This window comes from Suricata suricatta, chromosome 10 (assembly GCF_006229205.1).
Source record: "Suricata suricatta isolate VVHF042 chromosome 10, meerkat_22Aug2017_6uvM2_HiC, whole genome shotgun sequence".
Taxonomy (NCBI): domain Eukaryota; kingdom Metazoa; phylum Chordata; class Mammalia; order Carnivora; family Herpestidae; genus Suricata; species Suricata suricatta.
In genome coordinates, this window is record NC_043709.1 from 37,949,417 (window position 1) to 37,977,276 (window position 27,860).

General features: G+C 34.8%; 1 protein-coding gene across 2 annotated transcripts in view; it reads right to left on the reverse strand.

Moving 5' to 3' along the window:
* Positions 1 to 27,860, reverse strand: part of SYT1 (synaptotagmin 1) — a 533,656-nt gene that overhangs the window by 321,628 nt on the left and 184,168 nt on the right. For both annotated transcript variants that reach the window (XM_029954928.1, XM_029954926.1), the window contains exon 3: positions 27,274 to 27,322. The gene's annotated coding sequence lies outside the window, so the exon portion shown is untranslated. The remainder of the gene's footprint in view (positions 1 to 27,273; positions 27,323 to 27,860) is intronic.

Below are 27,860 nucleotides of genomic sequence, written 5' to 3' on the forward strand. Positions count from 1 at the left end.
GTGAATTTAAGGTTCTCTTCATCCATTACAATCAGTAGCCATCTGAAAATATTGATCTTGTTTTTCAGATACTTTCACTGACTCAGCAAAAGGACAGATGGTCCATTTTTCATGTCAATGGATCCATTCAGTGATAATAGCACCCACTACAACCTTAAGACCCAAAGTCTTATTTCATCACTTCAGTATATTTCATTGTTGTATACAACAACTGCAAAGAGTTCTTTGAAGTTATTGTGACACTTCAAAGTACTATTATTCAGTTTTATGTTTATATATAACATATGTATTCTATAGTTTTAGTAGCTGATCAAGAACATTACTGTTTTTAAGACAGAAAAATTCAAATATCTGAAAATGTCATTTCTACTATCATACTGTTATATTCATTTCATTTGATACATGTATATATAAAAATATCTATGTTGCTAATTCAAATAGCAACATATAGATCATGATTTAAATAAGATGGTAATGTGAATTAATGGGAATTTAAATTAAGCTAGATTAAACTTCCTATTCTACTTCCCCCCCAAAATAATACCCCAAATACATGCCATTTGTTTTATAAAATTCTAAGAATTTTATAGCCTGGGCTCAGAGGCCTTTGATATATCTAATGTTCCATACATCACAGGAGCCCTTTAAATCACTCTGTGTCTTTAATATGGATTACACATCAAAGTAAAAATTACTCTATTAATTTCTGCTACCGGGTGAGAGTGAAATCAGTTGTAATATTCTTCTCATGTTCTTTACAGCTTATGGCAATGGTTTCTATACTAGTCTTATTTTTATTTTACTTTCATTGCATTTTGAATGTTTTTTATTTATTTTAAAACTTTTGTAGGGTATTCTTAACATCAGAAGGACTAGATGTTTTGGAGAATCTGGGTTGTAGTCTAAATTGTTGTAAATCAGGGGTCATAGCCCCCTGTCAGATAGGACTTTATTAGGTGGATCTTGTGCATTCTTCTTACTTGAATCGATGTGACTTTTTTCATTCACCCCCTAATATTGCTGAGTTTTTCAGTTCTCAGTGAGTACAATTGACTCTCTATAAAGCCAGACCCTGTGGCTTATGTATTCCTGAGCATCCGGGGGCAGATTGATATGTTCAAGACTTTTTTCAAAATTGAAACCAGGATGGATATGGAGAAATACATATATTCTGAAAATATATATTTCTGGAAAAGAAATGATTCTGGCATAAAATAGAATCTTACAGAATATTTTTTCACTTCAAAAAGTAGCCAAGAGTTCTAGCTTTAAAAGGCAATTTATGAGTATTAGAAAAAATAGTGGAAAATATAAAAGGCTTTTAATAAAAGCAAGGGTAAAATTAGAATAGATTCAAGCATTGTATAATCAAGTCTGCCTCAGTTGCTCCAGAGATATATAATTGACATATTATTTTAATAGTTTTATTGTGCTCCTACTCTGTCAGGCATTGAACTAAGTAATCTACATATATTGTCTACTTTAGTCCTCACATTAACCCTTGAATAAAGAAAATAGTATTCTTACTATTTGAATATGAGAGAATTTTAGCCATGGGGAGGGCAATATCAAGGAACAGAGAGGAGGTAGGTGAAGAAGCAGAGATAGCTCCCTGCTCTGCTGACTCTGGGGTCGACATGATGGACAGGATGTTGAATTTGAAGTGGACAGTGGCCAGGATGTACTAGAAAGTGGACTGCCTTAATTTGACAGCTCTATTGATGGCTTACAGAAATCTTAGAAGAAAATCTTTGATGGGAAACAACAGTTTTCAAAGCCAAGAATACATGTTCAGATTTAGTTCTTAAAATGTTCCTATTTCTAACATATAAACTTGTGCAAAAAGATTTTAGAAAATGACCCAGAAAAACACATGGATAGAAGTTTTTAATGTTTTGAAATTTAAAGGCAAAAATTACCAAACGAGGGAGAAAAAGCATACAATTTTTAAAATTATTTCTAAAAGGGCCAGAAAGATTAATGTGATATTGTATGTCCCAATGCTTATTTTTATGTTACATTATTTTCAATTTCCATTCACCTTTTTGTAGTCTTCTTCAGTTAAAAATGTAGGAAAAACAAAAACAGGAAAATGAAGTACACGCTGCTCTTGTCAAAGTTTGTGAATTTATTTAAATAATTCATATTTATCTTTGCAAATATTACATGATCAACCACCTCAGTACCTTGCTAATATCATTTAATTTTAAAAGAGGGATATTCATACACAATCACAAATATTTTCCCATTGGATGCCCAAGTCAATCACGAATGACCCAAACAATTATGTAATTTCCCTTCCTCTTTGAAAATGTTAGAATGGGTCAGAGTGCCATTTCCTCAATAAGAGACAATGGAGAGAAATATAGACAAAAACCTGGAAATGGAAAGCAGACCTAGCTATCCATAGGCTTGTTCAATGTAAAATGGCAAATTTCTATGTAGTTACTGTGGGCGTTGAACCCAGTGGTATGAGTTGGCCGTACTTGCAGATGGACGAGTAGTTCAAGGTCAAAATTAGTTGGATGGCAGTGCTATGTCTCTGGGCAGAGGAGCTCATTTCTGGAGGGAACATGACCATACTCTGGTAATACATAGCTTATTGTTCCCTAGAATTGGGGCTGATAATAGTCAAGTGGGACCAGTGCTTTATTCAAGGAAGTTCAGGTCCAGCAGGAGTCTGAAACAAAAGCCACATGGTAGGTCAATACAGTGGCTGAAATTGAGGAATGAAGGCAGAGCTAAAACTTGCTGGGCATATAATAGCAAGACCTTTCAAACCCAGTGTACTGCTGGGCTGAGACTTTTCTAAAGTATCTGCACTTTGTCAAGAATGACTCAAGATGTCATAAGGTGGATCTAGCAATAAGGGTATAAAAACAAACCTATGGGTAAACTACGTACATCTATACAGAAAATTAAGAAATTATCCCTATTCATTTTATGAACTAGTAATTTTAATTATTTATGATATTCCTGATAATTTAACTGGCTGAAACTTCATTTTCTTTTTGGTGGGGGTTATTTATTTATTTTGAGAGAGAGAGAGCAAGCAGGGGAGGGCAGAGGGAGAGGCTTTGTTCTGTTGGTGCAGAGCATGATTCAGGGCTCCAACTCACAAACCATGAGATCATAGCATGAGCCCGAATCAAGAGTCAGATGCTTAACTGATTGAACCACCCAGGTGCCCCAAATCTTCATCTTTTAAAATTGGTTCTTTAATAATCTATTATTTATAACCAATCTTGAAGTGTGAGGTTTATGATACAAATATTCTTAAAACTTAACATTCCTATAAAGAGATTCACACTGAGTGATTTACATGTGCAATCTCCACTATGAAACATAAAAACAGATGAGCAGGAATCATAATTATGTTGTATTTGATATACTTAATTTTGAAAAATTTGAAACTATGTACCCTCTTCCAAATAAAGCTGTAAAGAATTAATAGACACCAAAGATAATATTTGTAAAAGTCACTGTATTTCTTTTTAGAACATTTTAGTAATATTCTCTCTATTCTTAAAGCTGATAGATTTTACAGTTTATAATTACTTAATATATTTATCTTTGATTTGCAGTTTTCTCCTCTTCAAGTTTTTTAAAAAATGAGTATATGACTATGATGATAGATATCTGGATAGAGCAAAATTATATGCCATCATTTTCATGGTCTTTGTCTGATTCCATAGACTTGAGTTTTATAAAGAGAGGATCTGCCAAATGTGATGAATAGTGGCATTGCAAACTGCAGAGGTATAGGTGACCTTGGAGATCAAATCGCCAATATCCTCCTTTTGCAAATGAGAACACTGACACTTGGGGTTAGGTTCACAGAACTAATAGTAGAATTTATTTTGATCTAGATCATAAATATGAAAGCATCAGAAGCACTTCTCCATAGCAAAAGAGCAATTAGTCAAAGATGGCTGTTTACTCACTTTAAAAAGGTCCCTTGGCTAAACTACACATCAAATTTCAGAGATAGACACCTGCTGGAAAGAAAGACATAACTGTCTGACAGAAAAGTCTGCTTAGACCAGAATAAAAAGGAGGAGAAATTCTAATGGGTATTAGGGGAAAAACTAAAAAAAAAAGTATAATAAAGATGGAGAGTGGGTACACAGAACAAAAAAGTGAAATTCACTCTCAAATCAGTAGCCTTGATGATTTTGCCTAGAAAGCCAGGGGTTGGGTGAATTGAGAGGGAGGAGCTCATGTTATTTCTTCTGCAAGAGTACCTAAAAGTAATGAGTTTAGAAATGTTTTAGTTAAGTTTCTAGTTTCTGCAAATAAAGGACTTTTCTAATGGCTGTTTTTGGAAGTATGCAATGATAGGTGCATGACGCCTCTAATTAAAACTCTTTGAGATGTAGGATACTTCCATGATATTTTTGTTTTGAGAATTGAGAGTAAAGTGCTTGATAATTTTGGTTTTATTCTCCCTCTTCCAGAAACCAGAAGTAAGGGGGAATACCAACCATTCCCATTGCTGGGGGAAAGGGAGGAGCTTAGCTAATGCCCAAGTGTCCTGTCCCTGTGAAATCCAATGAGGGCAGATGGGATGATAGGATCTGGGATCACATTCACAGACAGAACTTTGTGCACACTAAGCCGATCCATATGCCCATGCTCAGAGAAATTTCTGTCTATCAGGCAAAGCATGACTCTCTCAGGAAGTGTGACAACAGCAGGACACAAATCTATATGCAAGCTCAACAACAGGAATCTGAGAAATTGATCTTGGGATGCCCCAGTTCATGAGTGATAAAAGTACGGAGATGAAGGATGATTATTAATGTGAGATCATTTTATTCAGAATGTTTTATCAGTAGATAAAATTACTGTAACAACCAGGCTAGAGATCAGAATAAGTGGGTTTTTAAGAGTCAATTAGGAGAAGACAGGTTTCTAAGGGCTGTGGTTTGGGGAAGCTACCAAACTGGAGATTTAGGCACAAAGATGGAGACAGAATCTGAGCACAAGTGCTGTGCAAGTGTCCCCTGGATTTAGAGCTATTTAAATTCCTCTTATTTAAAATTGGGAGCAGGACTGCATCCACATGTTGGGCCACATTGACCCCCACTGCATGGAGAGAAGGGATCCAGGGCCAAGAGCTGGGGAATAGACCATGTGACAGAATGTCAAATGGAAGCTGATGGTCAATACAAAGAATGAGATCAACAAATTTGGGCATTAGAGTCCTGCTATGTGGGGTTATTTTGAAGGTTAACCCAGTGCTAGTAAATCCACAGGGTTTGATTAGAGGTTTCACTAAATAAAAATACTCCCTGTGTCTTAGTCTCTGCTGCAAAAGGCAAAATGTGTAGAACTCAAACATACTTATGGAACGTGAATACATTATTTATAGATGGAAGCTAATGACTGTAACAAAAGCTTAGTTAAATAAGCAAATGATCAAAATTGACAACGCAGTGTAAATAAGGGCCAGATTAATTAAGTTGCTCATTATTTTTCCTTGCAGCAGTGATTGCTTTGTGTTTATAGGTAAGATACACACTCACACGGATTTGTAGGGTAGCAGAGATAAAGACAGAAACAGAAAGATGAAGAGGTGCAGAGGGAGATGGACAGGCATACAAATAAAGGTTATACTTTGAGGAATGTCAAAGAATGAATGCTGACGCAAGACAAATTCTGGAAGGGCAATAAATGTTTGCCTTTCTCTGTTCCCTCTATGGCAACACACTGAACTCTCTTGGTTCCTTGGGAACTGTTAAATATTTCTGTCTCAGGGATTTTTACTAGCTGTTTCCAGAGCCAGGACAGTCCTTCAACCAGTCAGTGGCATGGATCACACACTCACTTCCTTCAGGTCTCCGCTCAGATGCCTCCTGCCTGGAGACATCTTCCACGTGATATCTCCTGGTGATCCGCTACTCTTGGAGTGCTCCCAGTTCTGTCTGCCAGACTTTATTTTCCTACATAGCACTGATCACCAATGGCATACTACTTTAATGTGTATTTGTCTTCTGTCCCTTGCCTCCATCCTTACTATATCATCAAATTTAGCAAAGAAAAATACAAGGCACCCAGCTAAGTTTGAATTTTGTATGAACAACAAAAAAACTTTGTGGTATAAGTGTGTCCTAAATATTGCATCAGACGTACGCATACTAAAATCTTACTACTTGTCATTACTTACACAGCAAGTTTAGTCATTGTATGTGTCCCAAGTGTTGTATTGAACATATTTATACTAAAAATGTTTACCTGGAATGCAAATTTCACAGGGGACCGTATATTTTATCTTGTGGCTCCTCCTACACACCACCCCCACCCCTGAATGTGAGCTTCTTGGGAAATGTGTATTCACATTCCATAAGTATGTTTGAGTTCTGCATATTTTGCCTTTGAGACTAAGACACAGGGAGTATTTTAATTTAACGAACCCTCTAATCAAACCCTGTGGATTTACTAGCAACTAGTTAACCTTCAAAATAACCCCACATAGCAGGACTCTAATGCCCAAATTTGTTGATCTCATTCTTTGTTTTGACCTTTGAGCTTCTTGAGGGCAGGAACGTGGAACTATTCACTGCTCTGTTCCCAGTGCCTTGGCCATTGCTTGGCGTAACAGCAAGCTTTCCATATGTACTGGTTGAATGAGTGCATTAATCATTCAATTTCCTGAAATATCCACCCTGTCTCATAATTCTGATCTTGGAAAAATCATTTAAGGGCCATATTTATACAGATATAGCACTTACAGTAAGAATATGCTTCTTGACGTCATGGTAGCTGTCTCTGTAGCGTATAGTCTGGAATTTGCTGAATACAATAAGTTTGTAACATTCAGCTAGAGTAAGTAAAAAGTTGAAAATATTTTTAAGTACCATTTATGCATTCTTAGAAGCTATAGGAAACAACTATTATAAAATGGTATATTTTCAGGTGGTAAACGCATTATAAAATTTTCTTTAAAAAAATTAATATTTATTTGTTTTTGAGAGAGACAGACAGTCAGACAGAGTGTGAGCAGGGGATGGTCAGAAGGGGGAGAGGGACACAGAATCCAAAGCAGGCTCCAGGCTCTGGGCTGTCAGCCTAGAGCCCCACACAGGGCTTGAACTCATGAACCATGAGATCATGACCTGAGCCAAAGTCAAACCTGAACAGACTGTACATGCATTTTAAATGTAATGCATTATTACGTGTATTACAGATAAAATTTGTCAAGCTTATGAAAACATTCCTGCTTATGTGTTTTATTATTTTAAAAATTTTCAAATTTTATTATATTTAAATTATTGCCATTTAAAGTATTACAGGAGATCATTTAATATCCTTCGTCAGCTGTGGGCAAGGTTTCATCATCCCATTTCATTAGTTTATCTACTTTAAACAAATTACCAGAGAAAGTGATGCCATAATATCCATGATTGGTGTGTTTTACAGGGCTATTGCTCTTTTTTTATGCCCATCTTTAATTGCTGATTAAATCTAGTTTACCTTTATGCCTTGTTCAGAGAAGATAATCCTTTTCATGTTTAAAGACAGAATAATAAATGCTACAAATAATAATGAAATACTGATAACTATATATATAAAAGTCCATATAGAAAACTGTGAACTGTAAAAAGTCATAATTATTTTATTGTGTGATTCTTATTTTTATTAAAACTTTTTAATGTTTATTTTTGAAAGAGAGTGACAGTGCACAAGGGAGGGAGGGACAGAGAGAGAGAGAGAGAGAGAGAGGGAGATACAGAATCTGAAGCAGGCTCCAGGCTCGGAGCTGTCAGCACCCAGACTGACGTGGGGTTCAAACCCATGAACTGCAAGATCATGACGTGAGCCAAAGTCAGTTGTTTAACCAACTGAGCCACCCAGGCACCCTTTTGTCTGATTTTTAAATTAAACCATTATTACTTTTTAAATGAAGGAGGGCAGGAGTCTGGTGTTTTAATGAGCCCCTAGCTGATCGTGTTGTGTGTTGAACTGTCTCCTTGGAAACATACGTTGTGCTTCTAACCCCTGATATCTGTGAATATGACCTTATTTGGAAATAGGGTCTTCCCAGATGTAGTCTGTAAGTCAAAGGGAGGTCATTCTGGAGTAGAGTGGACTAGAAACCCAATAGGACTGGTATCCTTAACAGAAGAGGAAAGGAGACACAGACACAGAGGGAAAGAAGCCAAGTGGAGGCGGAGCTGAGATTAGAGTTATGTGGCAAGGAATGCCTGGGGCTTGGAGAAGCTGGAAGAGGCAAGGTAAGGTCCTTCTCTGAGAGGGTTCACAGTGAGGATGACTCAACTAGACAGGTCCGATTTTGGATTTCTAGTCCCCAGAAGCATGAGAGAACAAAGTTGTTTTAAGCCATACCACTTTGTGATAATTTGTCATGGCATCCTAGGAAAGACGTATGTATAGTAGGTATTTGACAAACATCTATTCTTCAGGATCTAGTTTCCAATCTAAAATGTGTAATGTCTATAAAAGTCATTACTTCTTTCCCTGTACTCTCACAGCACAAATTTATTAGCCCCCCCCTTTTTCCCTTCTTTCATTCATTTTTCTTAGACTGAGCTTCTTAAGGGCAAGGTCTATATCATTTATTATTGTAACTTCAGTACTCATAATGGTGTCTGGCCTAGAAGATAGTAAATAAAATGTGAATGCATCAGTAAGTTATTGTTAAACTGGTATTGATTCACAAAAGTTTCTCACGCTTTAGCAGTGACGCACTGAAGAACAGTCTATGGTTTCAAAACACCAACATGAAGTCAAGGATAGATTGAATTTCCTGTACTTTGATGTTGTTTTTCTAGTTAGAGTTGAGATGTAGATTCTTCAAAAAGGGAGGGTAAGGATTTCAAGCTACTTTGTTCTCTTTTATCTACACATCCTCACTTTTAAGTCAAAGCTTTCTTCTCATGGTCAGACTGTTCTTTGGGGGAAAACTTGGTCTGAGTTAGCTATTCTTATATACATAGAGCATGAAAATTTTTCTGCCACTTGAAATTGTTATTTATGTAAAGTTTTGCCTTATTTAAACATGACCAAGCAGTTTTTAATACAACTTTCTAGTTTAACTTTTTGGAATAAAATCACACTTGGAAAAAAAAAAAGGAGAAAAACGTTCAAAAAGCTGTTAGTGCCGGAAATAGGAATTTTAAAATAGAAGTGTAATCTCAAGTACAAGTATAGCGTGAGTATAGATTTGCAGAAACAAATGATGCCACCTTCCTAAAAGAGAAAGCACAATGCCAATAATCAGTTGTACTGAAAACTTGAGGCAGAAAATCCTCATTTGACTTTCTTTAGCCTTGGGCATATTAGTTAGCCATCCATTTCTTTCCCATAAATTGTAGACAACAGCAAACTATCTCTCAGGGGTATCTTTAGAACTTCTTGAGGCCTATAAAGCATTTTGAAGACAAAAAATCCTAAAGCTAGATGAATTGCTATTCTTGCATGAATGTGCACTTAAGGTCCCTAAGTCTATCTTGGTCAGGTGTGTGTCACTCATTCTGTGTACTGGTAGGTCCATTATGTAAAATTGCAGGAATTGGTGATAAACAGTTTTGAAAAGATAGCCTATCATTATAATGGAAGCATTATTATTTATCTACGACATCTTAAGTAGCTTTTGAAACACTTAAGAGGATGAAAATGGAAGGCATTTGGAAAATTCGTACAACCTTGCAAAGCATTATGTTCAAGGTTATATTTCAGCATCTCTTTGGATTTGTTTTCTTATTATTTATTGAAGCTCTTGGACAATGAGACACTCAAGTTAATCCTATTCAATATTTTTCCATTTTGCATCTCAAAATAGGAGCACATACATTTTTAGAAAGAGATAGAAGTAAAAATTATCCTTTACCCAAGCACTTTTATCCAACTGAAACATGAAGAATTACACAATACTTAAGTTTGCCAAGAGGATGGAAGTCCAGAAAGGAATTGAACATCTGACTCAATCTGGAGTCTGTACTTATCATGAATTCATTGCCAGACATACTCTTGTATTTTCCTGCTAGTCAAATTGCATACAATTAGTATTTAGTGGCTATCATTCTTTATAACAGGAATTTTTAAATCCCTTTTTATATTTTCATGTTAATTTTTAAATACTAATAAATTAATGTTATAATTCCATATACAAAATACTAAAAAGAAAAAAATCAGTCTCTCTAAATTGTGGAAAAATAAGAATATGTATAAATATATAAAAAGAATATGTGGAAAAATGAGAAGTTTCTTAATTTTTCAAGAATACATTTTAAATAATATAATATATATACTAAATATACAGAAAGGTACTGAAATAGCTCATATTTATACCTTTTCTCTGCATGAATAGGTACAGGTAAGCTATACTGATTTTGGGTGTTATTACTATTTTTGATAAGCTGAATTTTTTTAAATTTGCTAAGCCTAAAAGAAACATTAAAAAATGATTAGGAACTTAAAAATATAGTAACCCCCCCCCCTTGGCATTCTTCTTAACTCATGAAAAGATGGTTGGGGAAAATTAATCCTTCATGTAACTTAAGAGCCTTTTTATTAAAAATGATAACATTTAGGAACAGAATACACACAAAAAGCAGTCACTACAACTGAGAAATTTTAGGAAAATTTGCATAGAAGATTTCTATTGTAAAATCTTAATAAAGTTGAGAATTAGAATCTAAAGGATGATGTATGGTGGCTTCAAAGATTTTTTCTGTTTGCAATCAGTAACGTTATATTGTGTAAACATTAGGATGTGAGATAATTATCTGTATTTTCCCATCTTTTGTATATTATTTCTTTCATATAGGTTTTCTGATAGAAATCTCTTTAGAACCCTAGGTCACTGACAAAACAAATAGTATTTAGCATTTCTGCTTGATTGCTTGTGAATGTGGCATTAAAATGTCAGTTTAAAAAAGCTACTTGTCAAATAAAAGCATACTGTACTAGCATATGAAAAAGACAAAGATATTATCACAGCAGGCTTCATGGAACTCATTAAAATGTATGTACACCAGGAGCAAAAGAATATATAAAAGAGAACTTAGCAATCAGGTTAAAATTAAGTAATAATAATATTAAATGCATAAAGCAGCCATAATTATCTTCTCTAAGAATCATTTAACCAAATAACTGCTCTTGTTTCAGATACTTATGTTAAGTTGGTTGGTCATATAAAATTTCCCATAATGCACAGTGATACAAACCAAACTTGAATTCATGACTAGATATTTCTGTACATCTGTCGATGTTGTAACATATGGGAATAAACAAATATAAGCTGGCATTTGAAGAATTAATTATATTCAAGAATCCACAAGGAATAGTGTGTGGCCATGCAGGACACTATCGTAAGCATGAGGCCTGTGCAGGTATCTTTCAAAAAAAAAAGAAAGTTTTGAGGATTTCTCCAGTAGAGCTGGGGGCAGTGGCTGTTTGAGGAATCATTACTTAATGTATTCTCTTAAACTGTCTTCCATTAAAAAATATTTTTAATGTTTATTTTATTTTTGGGAGAGAAAGAGACAGAGTGTGAGTTGGAGAGGGGCAAAGAAGATGGAGACACAGAATCTGAAGCAGGCTCCAGGCTCTGAGCTATCAGCACACAGCCCAACATGGGGCTCGAACTCATAAACTGTGAGATCATGACCTGAGCTGTGGTTGAATGCATAACCAACTGAGCCACCCAGGCGCCTCCAAAATGTCTTCCATTTTTTAATGATCGAGCTACTGGCAAATAGCTATGTTGTATTCATAAATGGTAAAATACACACATTTTCACATTATTACTGAAATGAAAGAAGAAAATTTTCAAAAATGGTTTCTTGGTACTAATGAACCCTCACAAACACACATGCTACCATGACCCCCAATATGACAAACCATGAAATAATAAAAATAGGGTAAGATTTGAAAATGAAATAGGCCGGAATTCAACTCCTAGATCCTGCCCTTACTACCACTGTAAAAATCATTCAGTCTCCCTAAACCTTTGCTCCTCAATCTGTAGAAATGATACATTCCTCACATAATTGTTATTAGACTAAATAAGATAAAGTGGGAAAACTCCTTGGTATAGTGGCTGACAACATTTGCATTTTCTTCATCTTTTATGGTATCAATGTACTGAGAACTGAAAATGTTTGGGACAGAGTAGGAGGAAAATCAGTTGTCCAAACATGATAAACACATTCACCCAGAGGATCCTTTTTTTCCTACGAGGCATTTATTTGTTGAATAATGTCTATAAGGTTTTAAAAAAGGAATAATATTATAAGCAGCAAATAATTCCAGAGCACAGCTAGCTCTTGAGCTCTGGAAGAATTTATCTACTTCACATATGTGAACAGTTTATCCCTAGAGTATTTTTTTTCAACCTCTATCACCAAAGGATTAGGCCCAATTATAATTAATTCTTTAATAATGAAATTGATACCCTTTTCAAGCATTTAGACCAGATACTAGATTAGAGTACACTATAAAATATGCTTCTGAGTAATTATGACCTAATTAATTATTTTAGACAGCTTTTGAAAGTTTGATTTACTAATTGGACTCTCTGAAATTGAAAGCAGGAAATAGAGCTGTCCAGCCCACCAGAGGCTTCATTCCATTTGGCACGAAACCAGAGTGAAAGTTGACTTAATTTGTGCTGTTTTGCATGGTTGGGTTTGACAAGTGTGTTTGGGTTTCATAAAATAATCAAAGGTCATTTCTGCCTGACTTTTTGTGACTCCAACTCAAATGAATAAGAATGAAATCCAAAGCATGGCAGGAGCTCTTGGTCTTCCTGCCTTCCACTTTTAGGTGTGCTGCTTGGGGATGCACTTGTGTAAATAAAAGTATAGAGGGGATACTGTCAAATGATTATACTGAACTCTGAAATGTGGAGGCACATGACATAGACTACATCAGCTCCTGCTTGGTGGGTGCAATCCTGAACAAATATGTTCTCTGAGTCTCCATTTGTGGCGTAGGGCAGTTTGATCCTAGGCTTGGTGCACACTAAGATAAAGAATTGGGGAAGCCTAAGTGAATGTTTCAAGTCCAGGACCTGATGCCCATGTCCTGATTTCCTCCCTCTGCCTTTACAACTCTGGTTGAGTGTCACTGGGGGAGGCAGTTATGAGCCTCCTCTGGGGTGGTGGGGAGCCAGGGGAACTACCATGAGATATACGACCATGGGGATACCATGCTCCTAATAAAGCCTGTGTGCTTCGCTAATTAGATTGGGAGCCTCGCTTTGCTGTATCTGAGTGTGTTTGTGAGCATATGTACAAGTGCTTTTGTGGGGGGGGTATGTGTGTGGTAAAGTGTACATATGGGCACATCTTTGTGTGTGCAGGAGAGTGGTCAGTATGTTGTGTGTGGGTCATACGTGCATGCATATGGGTGTGTATGTGTGTGGTCTTCTCCTTCCAATCCATAATGTCATTCATTTTTGTTAAATATTACTTTTCTGTTTCGTGAATAATTACTTTGTTCTTTTATAATTTCTGCAACCCTTTATCTAGAGCGCTAACTTTTCCTCTCCCCCTTTTTCATCTTTTTCAATTTAAAAGATTAAAATTAAACCATAAGGTAATGAAAAAGGTAAAGTCAAACCAATTCAGAGAGCATCCTCTATGCATGTAAATACACAGATAAATAAATGTTCCATTCTCATCGCATAACTGACTGTCCTGTAGACTTTAACAGATAGTGGGGCATGTGTCAGTCAGATCTGATTCAGATAGTGGGAAGTGATTTTGATGAATTTTAAGATGCTGTAATAAATATTCAAAAATAACTGTTGATTCTTTTTCTCAAGATTTATTTTTCTGTTTATCGTCTTGCCTTTAGTGACTGCTAGTTATTGTTACTGGGGTATGTTTTTAAGTAGCAGCAAGATAGGAAGAAAGAAAAAATATCAGCCTTATTTAATACATTGTCTGCCCACAGGTATGGCAATTGGCATCAAGTCTTTGTCATTAAGCAGAGCAAAAATGGTCCTCTGATGACACTCTACCCCTGAACTTCTAATTAGAATGTATGAAAAGCAGTAGAATGGCATCATGAAACCCCTCAAAATTTGAGAAGCAATAAAAAAAATCAGGGGTTTTCTTAGGATTGGTAAGGGCAGGGCTGGGGTGATAAAAGGGAAGAAACTAGAACTTCAAGTACATTGGCAGGGGAATGGATAGTAAGTGGTATTTACAGGGGGAATCATTAGTTCCTATTAGGAGCACTGGTATAAATTAGCATCATCAGTCTCACAGAGACCAAAAAGAAAACACACATGTGCACATATGCAGTAAATTTTGCATAATTAGAAATATTTCAATGCAATGCAATAATTTGCAGATTGGGAGATAAATTCTCTTGCCTTCTGACTTCATTTGTTATATTATAAAGACATATTAAAAAGTCTGTTTCAAAAATTTATTAGCTAAGGAAGTGAACAAAGATCTTGTCTTTTCATACATGAAAATGGAAATATTTTGGTAATAAGAAAAATAAACTTCCAAATTAGTGGAGAAAAAAATCATCTGAAATTTAACTTCTAGTTAAATTTATATAAAACTCATTTGCCTCATTTCCACTGTGAGTACTGAAGCACTCTGGAAATATTTATTTTTTCAAATAAATTTCCTCGCTGCAAGAAAATGTTTATATGAAATATTATGTGAGAGATTAAATCATTACATTTTTACTTATATCTTTGGTTTGCTTTCCTTCCTTCCTTTCTTCCTGTCCCAAGTCTTTCATTCCTCTATCTCCTATCTTCTTCATTCCTTTCTTCTTTGTTCTTTGCTTCAAACATTTGTTAAGTCTAGCCCTCAGTACTGGACGAGGGTCTGGTACTGTTGAGTGACTGATAGAATCATGTACTGTGTGCTAGACATTGAGCTCAAAATGCTGGATTGCTTTCTGGGTGGTGGGGTTGAGGTGTGGAGTAGGTTCCTATACTGATGGCTGATTTTGCTCATAACCAGCAGATCAGATGGATGCTGTAATATAGTCATGTCCTAGATGCCCTGGGAATATAAAAGAGAGGGAGAAACCAACTCAGCTTAGGAAGAATTAAGGTAAAAAAAAAAAAAAAAAAAACTAGGGCCAAACTCTTAAGCTAAAGTTCTGGTGTTTGAAAGAACATTGTAGTTTCTGGAATGGTGAGTAGGGTGGTTTTGTGTTTCCATGGGGCTAGAGGGTGGTATAGATGTTGCTTAATCTGTTTTTGTTTTTCCTCTGTTTAATCTTCCAACACTTTTGTTTGCTGTTCCCATTGTCCAGTTGTTACTTCCCATCCCACATTTCTTCAGAACTCTGATGTTATTGAGTTTTGGAACTACTACTGATTAGACAGAAATATACTTACTACCTATTTTCATGTTACCTAATCTTTGTGTAATACTGTAAGATATTCTCTCTCATTATGTCTCTTTGTACTTTCCTCTCCCCCTCCCTGTTTATTCATGTATATTGAATTACTAGGGTGCTTTGGTATATATGGAGATATAGGAACAGACTGTACAGATTGTCTTTAAGGCCAAACACACCATGAGCTGGCATCCTAATAGGAAACAGGAAATAGCTATGTATATATGTCCTACATAGTTTTCTGGGGCATAGAAGTTTGGTTTCAAAAACATTACTATGGCTTCTGCTTCAGGCAAGTGTTGCCTGGGTAAGCATAATCTAAAAATTTCATGAAGGGCATCAATAGGCAAGTTCTCTAGCCACGTTCTCCCTGATCAAATACAAACATAAACCAGTAGTGGTAGGAACAAAGCCATCTTTTCAAATGAGGCTAACTTAATTAAGGGACCTATTTTAGCACATAAAAAATCCATAATCCATTTCTGAATCTAGAGTCTGTAGATGGTCTCCCAAAAAGTAAGATGGAATTCAATGTATCCATACCAGTTTTGTGAGGTCGAAGAGGTGTCATATGTGAAACTGTGATACAAACTGTGAAATGCTCTGCAAATCCAAAAAAATAGTGCTCTCCTTTTAGTTAACCAGAAGTCAAGCATGATCAGAAAGATGGAATGATTACTGTCTTGGGCAAGTGACCTAATCTCTCAGAATCTTAGTTTCTACATCTATAAAATGAAGTAATGATACCTACCTCGTAGAGTTGGCAAAATTATAGATGACATGTAAAACCTGCACAGAGCTTGAAGAAGGTAGGGATTTAATAAACTATAGTTATTTTATTACCATAACATTACTATTTCTAACCATCTATAATTTTAGAAAAATAAAAAACATCTTTTATTTATTTTTATGTATCTTTATCTTTTAGAGAGAGAGAGAGGACCAGTGGGGAGAGGGGCAGAGGAGGAAAGAGAGAGAATCCCAAGTAGTCTCCATGCCTAGCATAGAGCCCCAAATGGCACTCAGTCCCATGATCCTGGGATGATGGCCTGAGCCAAAATCAAGAGTTAGATGCTCAACTGACTAAGCCACTCAAGCACCCCAAAAGATTCTTTTAAAATTTACAGTAAAACAAATACTTGCAATTCAAGCTATTTTGGATTCCAGGTGTTCAAAAAAATAAGAAAACACCTATGATTTTGTATTTGAAGATTCAGTGAGCATGGAGGATTTCTAAGAATGACATTTATACCTTTAAAGAATAAGAAGTGCACTGGAATGTCTGGAAAAAATGAAACGAAGAGAAGAAGAAGAAGAAACAATAACAGAGAAAACACAACTCTTTTATGGTAGCAGCCCTGGACAAGTGGGTGATTTTCAGAATGATAATAAGCACTCACTACCCCATGCTCAGGGTTGCTCCAACTTCATGCACAGTGGGGAACCTTCTTTGTCCTTCAGTATCAAATTGTACATGCAAGTTATTTGTAACAGAACATTGAAAAGTCAATGAAGACAAACCTGGTAGGCAGCTACTGTCAGAAAACATCTGAATCAATAGGACACTAACAGAATAAATAGTCTTTCCCAAGCAAAACACAAAATTGTATTAACCAAAAGCATGACAGCACTGTGAAATTTCCTCACTACAGTAATTTGAAGCAACATAGTCCTGGGGAAGCACGTTTTAGTGCCTCACCCAACAGGTCAGAAAATAACAACAAAATATTATGGATCCTACTCTTTATTTATGTATTTATTTTTTAATTTCTGTCCTACTCTTGAGGATCACCTGAGACGTGATGGTTCTGGACACGAGGCAAGGTCATACACTTAATTCTTTACTCATTTCTGTAACGTTAAAAAATCTTAACACAGGCTAAGAAAAGGATTATTTTCCTTAAACTTTTTTTTATTGCTACTATTATTCTAGTACTAAGGCTTCTACAGAATGAGTGATTAAACAGCAAAAAATAGCAAGAAAAGCATTAAAACAATGATTTTCCTTGGGCTAAAGATAAACTTCAAGCCCTTTACTTTGACCTTCATGATCTCATTACAGCCTCATCCCTTACATTACCATATACCATGTGCTTAAGTAAATGCTTTAACAGTGACAATGGAAAACCAGCATGGAAGTAAGTCCTATAAGGTCAGTATGGAATCCACTTTTCTTTGTAAAGTTATTCAGGCAGTGTTAAGCCATGCCCTCATGCTGGCTTCCAAGTATTTCTTATCTTCACACTATTATATCTAATTTAGAAAGTCCATCCATTCTACTGTAATGTGAATCACTTCACAGTGGAGACAGTGTTTTGCTCTGCATAAACAGGGGTCAGTGTGAGATGTCAGAGAGCAACAGTCCTGCTCCGAGAAGTCCTGATCTCAAAATCCAACTCTGATACTTATTAACTGAGAAAAATCACTTAATCTTTCTGATCTTCAGATTCCTCATCTGCAGGATGATGATAAAGCTTGTCTGTGAGGAGACAGACACAGATATATGCATATGTATGTATGTGTATCTCACATTCAATAAATGCTAACTTTAGAATTATTAGTAAGCATATAAGGAATGCTTATTGAAAATATGAAGGAACTTACTGATTAAAGATTCATCCAGTAAGTGTTGGGCAATAATATTTCATAAGGCAGATGAGAAGTTAAATGGTAGTATTAGAAAAACTGAAGGCTATAAATTTGCATTTCTATTTTCAATCAATAATCCCCTCCCTATTATGCATTTATATTTAGAGAAAAGTCAATTTAAAGATATTCCTAGTTTTATAAATCTTCCAAGAACTGTTGGTGTATAAAAACATCAGATAATCAAATGAGGACAGGCTAATTCTAGTCTGAGCAATTAAAATGTGGCATATTTATGACTCAGACACCCGAAATTACCTTAAATTTATTTATATCTTTTGCTGATTGCCTATAGTGAGCTAGTTTTCTGTGATTAATTTTAGACTTTATGATATAAAAAAAGAGATGTCCTAGAAGCCACAAACTTATTACATTTCTGTATTTGCATCTTTAGTTAGGGAATTCACAAAAAAAAATTCCACTTAAGACAACTATATTGTACAATAAATTATATAGAAATAGATAAACAGAATGTAGTGTACACCACCAAGGAATTATTGACCCTTAAAAGGATGGAAATTCAGATACATGTTACCACATGGGTAAAACTTACAGACATTATGCTAAATGAAATAAGTCAGACACAGAAGACTAAATACTTCAGGCTCCCACTTACATGACATATCTAGAATAGTCGAATTCATAGAGACAGAAAATAAGATAGTGATTTCCAGGGGCTGTGGAGAGAGGGAATGGGGAGTTATTATTTAATGGATATGGAATTTCAGTTTGGAAAAATGTAGAAGTTCTGGAGCTAGATGTTGATAATGACTGAACAATACTGTGAATGTACTTAATGCCACTGAACTGTACACTTATAAAAGGTTAAAATGATAAATTCTATGCATATTTTATCACAATTAAAAAGTCAAAAATAAATAATAGAGTTGTATAAAGCTAAAAATACAGCCCTTGAAAATAAAAGCTTATTATAATGTGATTTTTCGGGATGTAGACAAATCTAGCTTTAAGTGAGGAAAAGTAAGAGAAAAGAGAACTTTCAATAAAGCCAGTACTATGACAGATCTGGGTTAAAAGGTCATCACTTTGGTTCAACCAGCTTTGAGCACATACTCTGTGCCACGGTCTGGGATAAAAAGATAATTCGCCGACCGTACGAAGAGAGTTCTCCTTCTCATGCGAAGAGAAACTCTTTAAACATCATTTTGGTGTAAGTTTAAGAAATTTGTGTGTCTAAGAGTAGAGGTTTCAGCATTATGTAGACCCAAGTCAAAAATTATAAGCATGTTATCTTGAGGAAGTTAGTTTGCTCTCAGAATCTTTTTGGTTTGCGAAACATGAATGTAAACTTCTCAGAGAAGGTACATAAAAAGCACTCAGGAAGAAGTAAGTGTTCAGTAACAGTGGCGTAATCCTAGGACAGAGGTATGGGCTGGTTGGGGCTGCCTGAAAATAGCCTGGGGTATTTAAAACAAATTTTAAAAGTTACCAAGTAGGTGAATAAGATTTAATTGTGTACTCTACATTATGTTACATGAGAAATAGAGCACAGATAATTTCTAGCTTACTATATCTCATTGACAGAGTTTTAATTACAAGCCCCAGGCCCCCCTGGGGAAACTTGAAGGTAATAAAGTAAAGGAATTTTGGACTCTTATGTAAGAGGCATGAAAGGAAATGTAACATTTCAAGAGCAGTGCAGGGATGCTGCATCTGGAGCCTAGGGTGACTGTCCCCAACAGTCTCTACCCATATGACCTAAATTCACTTCAGGATCTCACACTGCCTAAGATCCTTTGTCACTAGCTTATTTGGTTTAACAATTGTGTGCATAGGTCATGGAGGGAACAGGGAGAATGCAGGGCTGGAGTAAATACCTTGATTCACTTCCTTTCTTCTTAGAGATTTCCTCATACAGTCACACACATTTTGATCAAGAGAAAAATGGTGCTGGGATATTTGAAACCAACGCACTTTAAAGAAAAGCCAGCTAGAGAATATTCTATGAAGAGCAGCATCGCATCAGGTTAGAAAGAAGTCAGTCAGTGTGGGAAGCCAGCTGAACTCAATGTCCACATTTGGGGGCGGGGGGGATCAATTGAGTATCAGCAAAAGTGGAGAAACATTTTGCCCCTGTCTTCCTCACGCTCCTCTAGCTCCCATCCCCAAGCCTGCAAATACTGTGATTCAATGTAGACTGTGGGTTTTCATGGGTTTGTGCAACCACTTTGGGTAAATATCCATCCAGTAAATGAAAAGAAAAACATCTTTAAAATGCAGTTTGTTACATAACCCTTTCATAGGTTGGAGGCCACCTGTAGTTTCTTCGTTATTTCCACCGAATCAAGGACAAATTTTGCTCTGCCTTTGTAACCATACTGATAATTGTCCAAATCTTATCCTAATTGGGAATAATGGATATATTAAAAATTACACAATTAGGCAAATTCATTTTTTCTGGAATTGTGTTAAGAGACCTAATTCAGGTAAGTGGAAAAGCTGGTACTTTATAGTACAACAATACCACATAGGTGATGCTGTAAGACATAAATCGAGGGCATTAAGAAAATCTTCTCTAAAATTAGAAAAAGGTATTTTAAAGTCCAAAGGAGAAGGAAAAGCCAAGGCTAAATCTCTCATACTTCAAACATTACATTCCTAATAAAAAAGAAATAACTTCCCAGGAGATGTTATGGCATATTGTGTCTACACGAGATGCAAACACAAAATGGATAAGCAGAAAACCCTGAGCAACTTGCAAAACTGCTGCTAAGAATTATTTCTTACAAGACACTTCAGACTATTGCAAATCCAGATACTATCACTTTGGGGGGTCATTGAGGTAGCAAACAAATGTGTTTTGAGCATTTGTTTAGAGACATTATTTCCTCACTCTGAAACATTTCATACCAATTCATTAAACATAGACTTTGCCAGGATTCTTTTGGAAGTGGAAAATACAAACAATAGCAGGGTTAAGCAATTTATATTAACCATAATAACACAAGACATAAATTGTTCAAATGTACAAGGGAACATATGCTGAACCAGATTTTTCATATTTTAGGAAGGAAAATTTTCTGCTCCTTATGTAAGGATTACATTTTAAAGTGGAGAAAAATGGTAAGATATTTACCATGAACTGCATTTTTTGCTGATGTAGAAATGATTATTACTAAGATTGAGATATACCTATCTTTAGAGGCAGAGAAAGATTTGACATTAAAAAAGGGAGTAGTATTAGTACTGATACTCAATGTCAGTATTATAAAGAGTTTTATGATATTTGCAAAAGAATTACTCAGACAACAAAGCCAACTACAATGGTAGGTATAAAATTAACAACGAATAATTGATGTACTAACTCAAGAGAAAATTCATAAAATACTCTTTATCATAGGGAAACCAACAGAATGAAAAATGTTTTCTGAATTTCCTTGGTAAAAAAATAATTTTGTGATTTTAATTTCTGATATCCAATGCACATTTATATTTCATTTTTTGAAAAGAGGATGTATCATTTTGCCATGCAATGGCATAAAACTATCTTTAACTTTAAAAGGGTTTATGTAATAACAGATGTTGGAATGATTTTATTTATGGAAACCTGTTCAGCCTACAGTTTGGTTAGATTTATTTTCTGTGGAGAACATAACCCCATTTGTGACTCCAAAGGAAGTAATTTCATGGTAGGGGTAGAAAACCTTTTTGGTAAACTTCACATCATAATGTGTACCGATTCCGCTTACTTATGGGGCCATGAAGACGGTCAAAATGTTTCACGTCTTACTCTTTGAAGGGGAGTCATGCTCTTAACCTTGTCTAATTTCAGTATTTGCTGTAAAGAGTTAGAAGTCTTCAAGGAGAGGGCTCATGGGGGACCCCTCCCAGAGCATGTCTACATCCTACTGTATTAAAACCAAATTTCATTCTGTATTCAAACCATCCTCCATCTCTCTTCTTTCTTCCTTTACATTTTCTTTCTTCTTTGCAGTATATAAAAGTATAAAAAGAATATTTTTAATACTTTTATTTTTTTAATGTTTATTTTGAGAGAGACAAGGACAGCACAAGTCAGGAAGGAGGAGAGAATAGAGAGCGAGCGAGCGAGCGAGAGAGAGAGAGAGAGAGAGACAGACAGAGAGAAAGAGAGAGAAATCCCAAGCAGTCTCTGCGCTGGCAGCAGATGCGCTGCTGGTAATCACGAAACCACAAGATCGTGATCTAAGTCAAAACCAAGAGTTGGATACATAACCGACTGAGCTGCCAGGCCCCCCAATTTTTTATAATTTTAAAAGAATGCTCCTTTCATATCACAAAGTAGATGTCTTTAGTAAGAAATATAACAATGAGTTACTATGTACTATTGTACTAAATTTTGTAATAAACACATGTACAGATTCTCAAATAAACCTATAAAATATTTATTATCTTTATTTTTATAGATAAGGACATTGAGGAGGAGGCTAAATTGTCTTCTTGAGGTAATATAGCCATTATGTGGCAGAAAGAGAACTTGAATGAACATAGCTCTTTCATCCTCTGCCAATATTCTTAATTACAAAAATAAATAATGCAATCTAAAATAATGACCTGGTGCAGACAAATAAGTGAATAAATCAGAATGTTAGAACAGATCAAAATTAGCATAAATTATTCACATAGCTGAATTATTCATTTTAACCTTTTATCAACTTTAGACTTTACATATTGTTAATTTTAATGCATTTCTACTCTATCTCTTTCATAAGTTATATTTCAGAGTCATGAAAGATGATAAGGTTTTGAGAACAAAATAAAGACAAATATCAATGGGATATCCATATTAAAGATTGTTTTCAGAAATAATGGACAGAATTCGATCAATAATTACAACAGCTAGCTTTATATAGTACCTACTATCAACAAAATATTGTTATTATAAACAAACCTCTGCATGTCTTTAACTAATTTAACTATCTCAATCAGTCATTGAAGGAATTAAAACACCTAGAAGTCTACTAAATAGCCCTATGTCCCAGAGCTAATAAGTAGTGAAAGTGGAATTCAAACACAGAGGGTGAGTTATTCTTTAGTATCCTAGGAAATAACTAAGCCATGAAATATGCTGTAGCTTTATCATGAGTAATAATGACTGCAGAAAACCCAGCTTAACCAATGTCCCAGAGAGAGGGACTAAACTGTCAATCACTTATTAAATGAAAACATACTGATTCTTATCATGGTTAGTCAGATGAATATCTTAAAAAGATAGTCTATTACTGTAAGTCAAAGTTCTATTATTCTCTCTATAGAGTGAACATTCCAGTATTTGTAATTATACTAAATACAAGCTACTTGATGACAGCAGCCATGGTTTGTTTACTCCTATAACTCTAACATTTGGGAAAATGTATGCAGTACGCACTCAATGGCGACTATTAAATAAAAAAAAAAAAGAGGAAATAGAAGAATGAATTTCCAAAGTAGTATCAAAGATTTTAAAGGAATTAAGTCCAGATAATGTAGTCAGCATAAAATACCTAGGAAGCACAAATTGGGAGCATCTGTTTTGTGGTAATATTCCTTACAAACAAAATAAATCTAGTTCTGTCCCTTTAGGTGACTTTTATACTTATAGCTATTATCCATTTCAACATCTACTTTTTCTATCTGAAGATAGCTGTCTTTAATAATTAAATTCTGCTACCATGGTTTAATTTTAGCATCTGAAGAAAAAACACATGATTCAATTTAATGTTTACTGATAATTGATATGGAAAAGTGATATCATATCTGCACTCAATATTTTGCACAGACCCATAACATTTTTAAAAAATCGATTCTTTCCTTCCATCTCTTCTCACTATGCCGTCATTCACACAGGAAAGTGCAATATGCTTTGGTTTCACCAGTTGTGATGTGTTTAGTTAAAAGTGATAACTGAGAGGGGCGCCTGGGTGGCTCAGTTGGTTGGGCGTCCGACTTCGGCTCAGGTCATGATCTCACAGTTTGTGGGTCCGAGCCCTGTGTCAGGCTGTGTGCTGCTCGCACTCTCTGTCTGTCTCTCAAAAATAAATAAAAAATATTTTTTAAAAAAGTGATAACTGGGAAAGGGGGAATAAGATAGACCTGAATTCAAATGCTAACTCTGCTGCTTACTAACTAAACTAACATTATAAAGCATTCATTTAATTTTCATGAATCTACAAAACTGTGATAACATAGGAAGGGTTCTTTTGATAACTAAATGAAATGTTATCATCATCTGATTAGCAGTCTGTTTATTGTCTAGAGCAGACAGTAAACAACAACTTAGGTTTCATCATCAACACTTTATAAAATGATATATTGGATTCCCAAAACAGTAAAGGAAAATTTGCATACAAAAGGAAGTTTTTTATAGTATTCTAAGGTTTTCCATAATAACATAACTAAAATTTATAATTACACATCACTATACTCATATATTTACTGTGATATCAGAGAATCTTGGGAAGTAGATTGGGGCAGTCCCCTCCCACCCCCCACTATCCAGATAGGAAAACAGCAAATTGCAGAGGTAATTGTTTAACTATTGCTGATGGTAGATTTTATGTGTGTATTATTGTTATGTATTATTGTTATCAGGTAGGTTGTTTTTAGCTGCGTGATCTCTCTCTGTGCCCCAGGACTACTTACTCAGAGGGTGGAGGGTGCTGGGTGAAGCCAAGACTTGAACTCAGATTCTCTGACTCCCTGTGTATAATTCCCTCTGCTATAAACATTCTAATGAGCTGTATCAAAATACAGTTTTAGTCAGATAGAGACAATACAGAATGTGATTAGCACTTTGGTTGAGAAGAAATTTAAGGTTTGAGAACAGGTTTCTCGAGCCAATCTGAGACCCTCAGTTTTTAAAGTGCTTTCAGCTAAAATGTCAGGGGAAAAATGGTGGTTAATGAAGCCAGAATTTTTCTTGATTCTGTTACTGGATATGAGAGCTCGGATAAATGAATTGACTTATCTGGGATTCTATAAACAAGGATATTAGAGGAGGTAATGCCTGTAAAATGAATATACTATACTAGAGAGAGAAATTTTTCTGAACTCCATGCTGTTATTACACACAAACACACACACACACACACACACACACAGCCCTATACTCTTTGATTATAAGGACTTGTTATTTCAAACAGAGAATGGTTTGACTAATTCAAAGTTGTAGGGGTATTTGCAAATAATATTTATTTACGAGTGAATTACAAGACACTTTCCTGGTTAAAATCCGTTTCCTCTTAGGACCTTTCTTCTGAAAACTTCTTGTTCTATTTGGTGTGCCAGCAGAGAGATTGTTAATAATAATCATGCTTTGAGTGAGTACATCAACTCCCTGTAGTGTTTAAAGAGGGTTAGTAGATCTAAAGTAATGTGAATAGTTCCCAAGAAGCATGCCTGAGCATCTGAGTGAATTTTTTAAAGATACATCCTCGTTGTTGTTATTATTATCATCACTATTCAGTGCATTCTGTTTACAGAGAACTAACCCTTAGAGTTTTTGAAAGTACCACTGACTGTTCATTCAGTATTTGGTGAAAAATTATTTAAAAATACAATTTCCAATGGTCCTTTCCTTATTTTTCTTATCTTTAAGCAGACTTTTTTCTGTGAAATATAAGTGTAATGTGTTCTAAAGATCTTTATAATATTCTAATCAATTACCAAATTGTTCTTAGGATTTGAGCTTTGAGGCAAAGCTATATGTTTGTATGGCTTTCCTATGCTAAAAATAAGGCTTGATTTAAATACAAATTATAAAAACTCAGATATTATTCATGGGCTTGCAACACAAACACATATTCTATAGATTAAAGATAAGAAAAACAATCACTGCATTATCCAATATCTTCACTTTTTATCATCCTTTATATTATGTACTGACACCCCTAATTCATGATCTCTTTGATATAAGATCTATATAAAGACACTTCTATTGTTTTGACAATATAATTTTAATTCTGAGTATATCTCTTCAAAATTATTTTACACAATCATTAAAGCATAAACTTGACTTTTTAAATTTGAGCCTGAGTTAGTCATTTTTCCTTACAGTTATTTGAGTCATTTAGCATGTAGTTGTTAAATAAAAGACAATATAAGCTAAAAGGAAAAACTCTCATAAAGCACAAAACACACCAAGAAATTGCACGTTTTCTTTCTCAGAAACATGTATATTATTTTTTCTAGGAAACTCCAAATGAGCAGAAGACCTAAATACTTGGATCAATTCTTTCTAAAGGATGCCATATAAAATCCAATTTTAATATAATTATGAAAAGTACAATCCACACCAAACAACTTAGATAAATCCTACTTGAATAATAGACCAAATCACTTAGACATAGATAGGAGAAACAGTTCTTGATGGCTCTCCACAGTGAAATTATAAGATGACCAGAAATTGTGAGGGAGTAGGGTAAATATTACCTGGTTCTGTATAAAGAGTGTAAAACTAATATGTATGATTCTGTCACTTAACAATTCAACCTAGAAGTGAATTTGCAAACTAATTTCAAAACAACCGTGGCATTAAAGGTGATATAACATGGCTCACCAATATGGGCTTTGCTGTTCCATCTTTATTATTTTTGATATTCACATATTTAAAATTTGTAATTGTTTACATCTAGGATATTATTAAAGTGTTACCAATTCTACCATAAACAATGGTACAAAATTTTATTTTGTTTCACAAAAAGCATATTTAGGAACATATTTAGAAAACCAATTATTACTCTCAATTAATAGGTATGTAAGGAAATATAAGTCATAGTTAAGTTGTGAGAATTTTAGAAAGAAATATACTAATGAGATTAACCTATAGATTTAAAGCCTACAGATGGTTGCCTGCCCCTTTTTTGATAATTCTAATTTAAAGACTATAAACAAAACACACATCTTGATTTTTAAAAAAATTTTGTTCAAAATGAATATATTTTCTAGCACATGCAGGGAATGTGAGGCACTTTGATTAAATTTTACTTATTTTTTTCTTCTTTAGAATCTAAAATGATATAATGCTAGCCCAAAAAAAGAAAGAATGGAATCAACATAAACACATTCTTCCATATAGATGCATCATAAGGATTCCCTTGGCCTCTTATTTAAAAGGATTATAGGATGAATGATTTTCAGTTTACTCCAGTAAATTGGCACCAAGTTTAAGAAGGTTCCCCTTGCTTACTATATAAATCTCTTTTTTTACCAAACAGAAAGGTGAATATTTGTATAAAAGAAATTTGTAAGGTTCTCTCATTTTATAGAAGCTCTAGTAATATTGTATCATGAAAGAGTACTTACGGTTCTGTTAGGAATTCTGGGGTATTTTGTTCTTTCAGAATCTTCTTTTCTAAAAAGGAAAACAACATGCCCAGTGGTTAGTTGACTGCATAGTTCAGAATCATTTCAGATTGTCATAAATGTGACTGATTAATTATTTAATACTTCTACTTTAAAATATTGAGGTATATATCTCCAAATACAATATAATGCCATGTATATGTATATTTAGCCTATATAGCAAAGTTAGATAAAATTAATGTTGGTTTGAAGAGCTAGAGATCAAGATTCTCTGAGTAGTTGGTATGCCGATTTTTATGACAGGTTAATTATGCTTCTTGCAGTATAGATTTTCTACTTTAAAAGTGAAATAATGCTAATCTGGGTAGACACTATTAGAGAATATTACATTATTTATTAAAAAAGAATCATACAATTATTAGTCAATTAAATACATGGTGCTCTATTTAGTATTGATATGATTACAGTTGACTCTTGAACAATGCGGGGGTTAGGGACACAGACCCTCCTTATAATAGAAAATCCTTATGTAACTTTTGACTCTCCCCAAATTTGACTACTAACAGCCTACTGTTGACCAGAAGCCT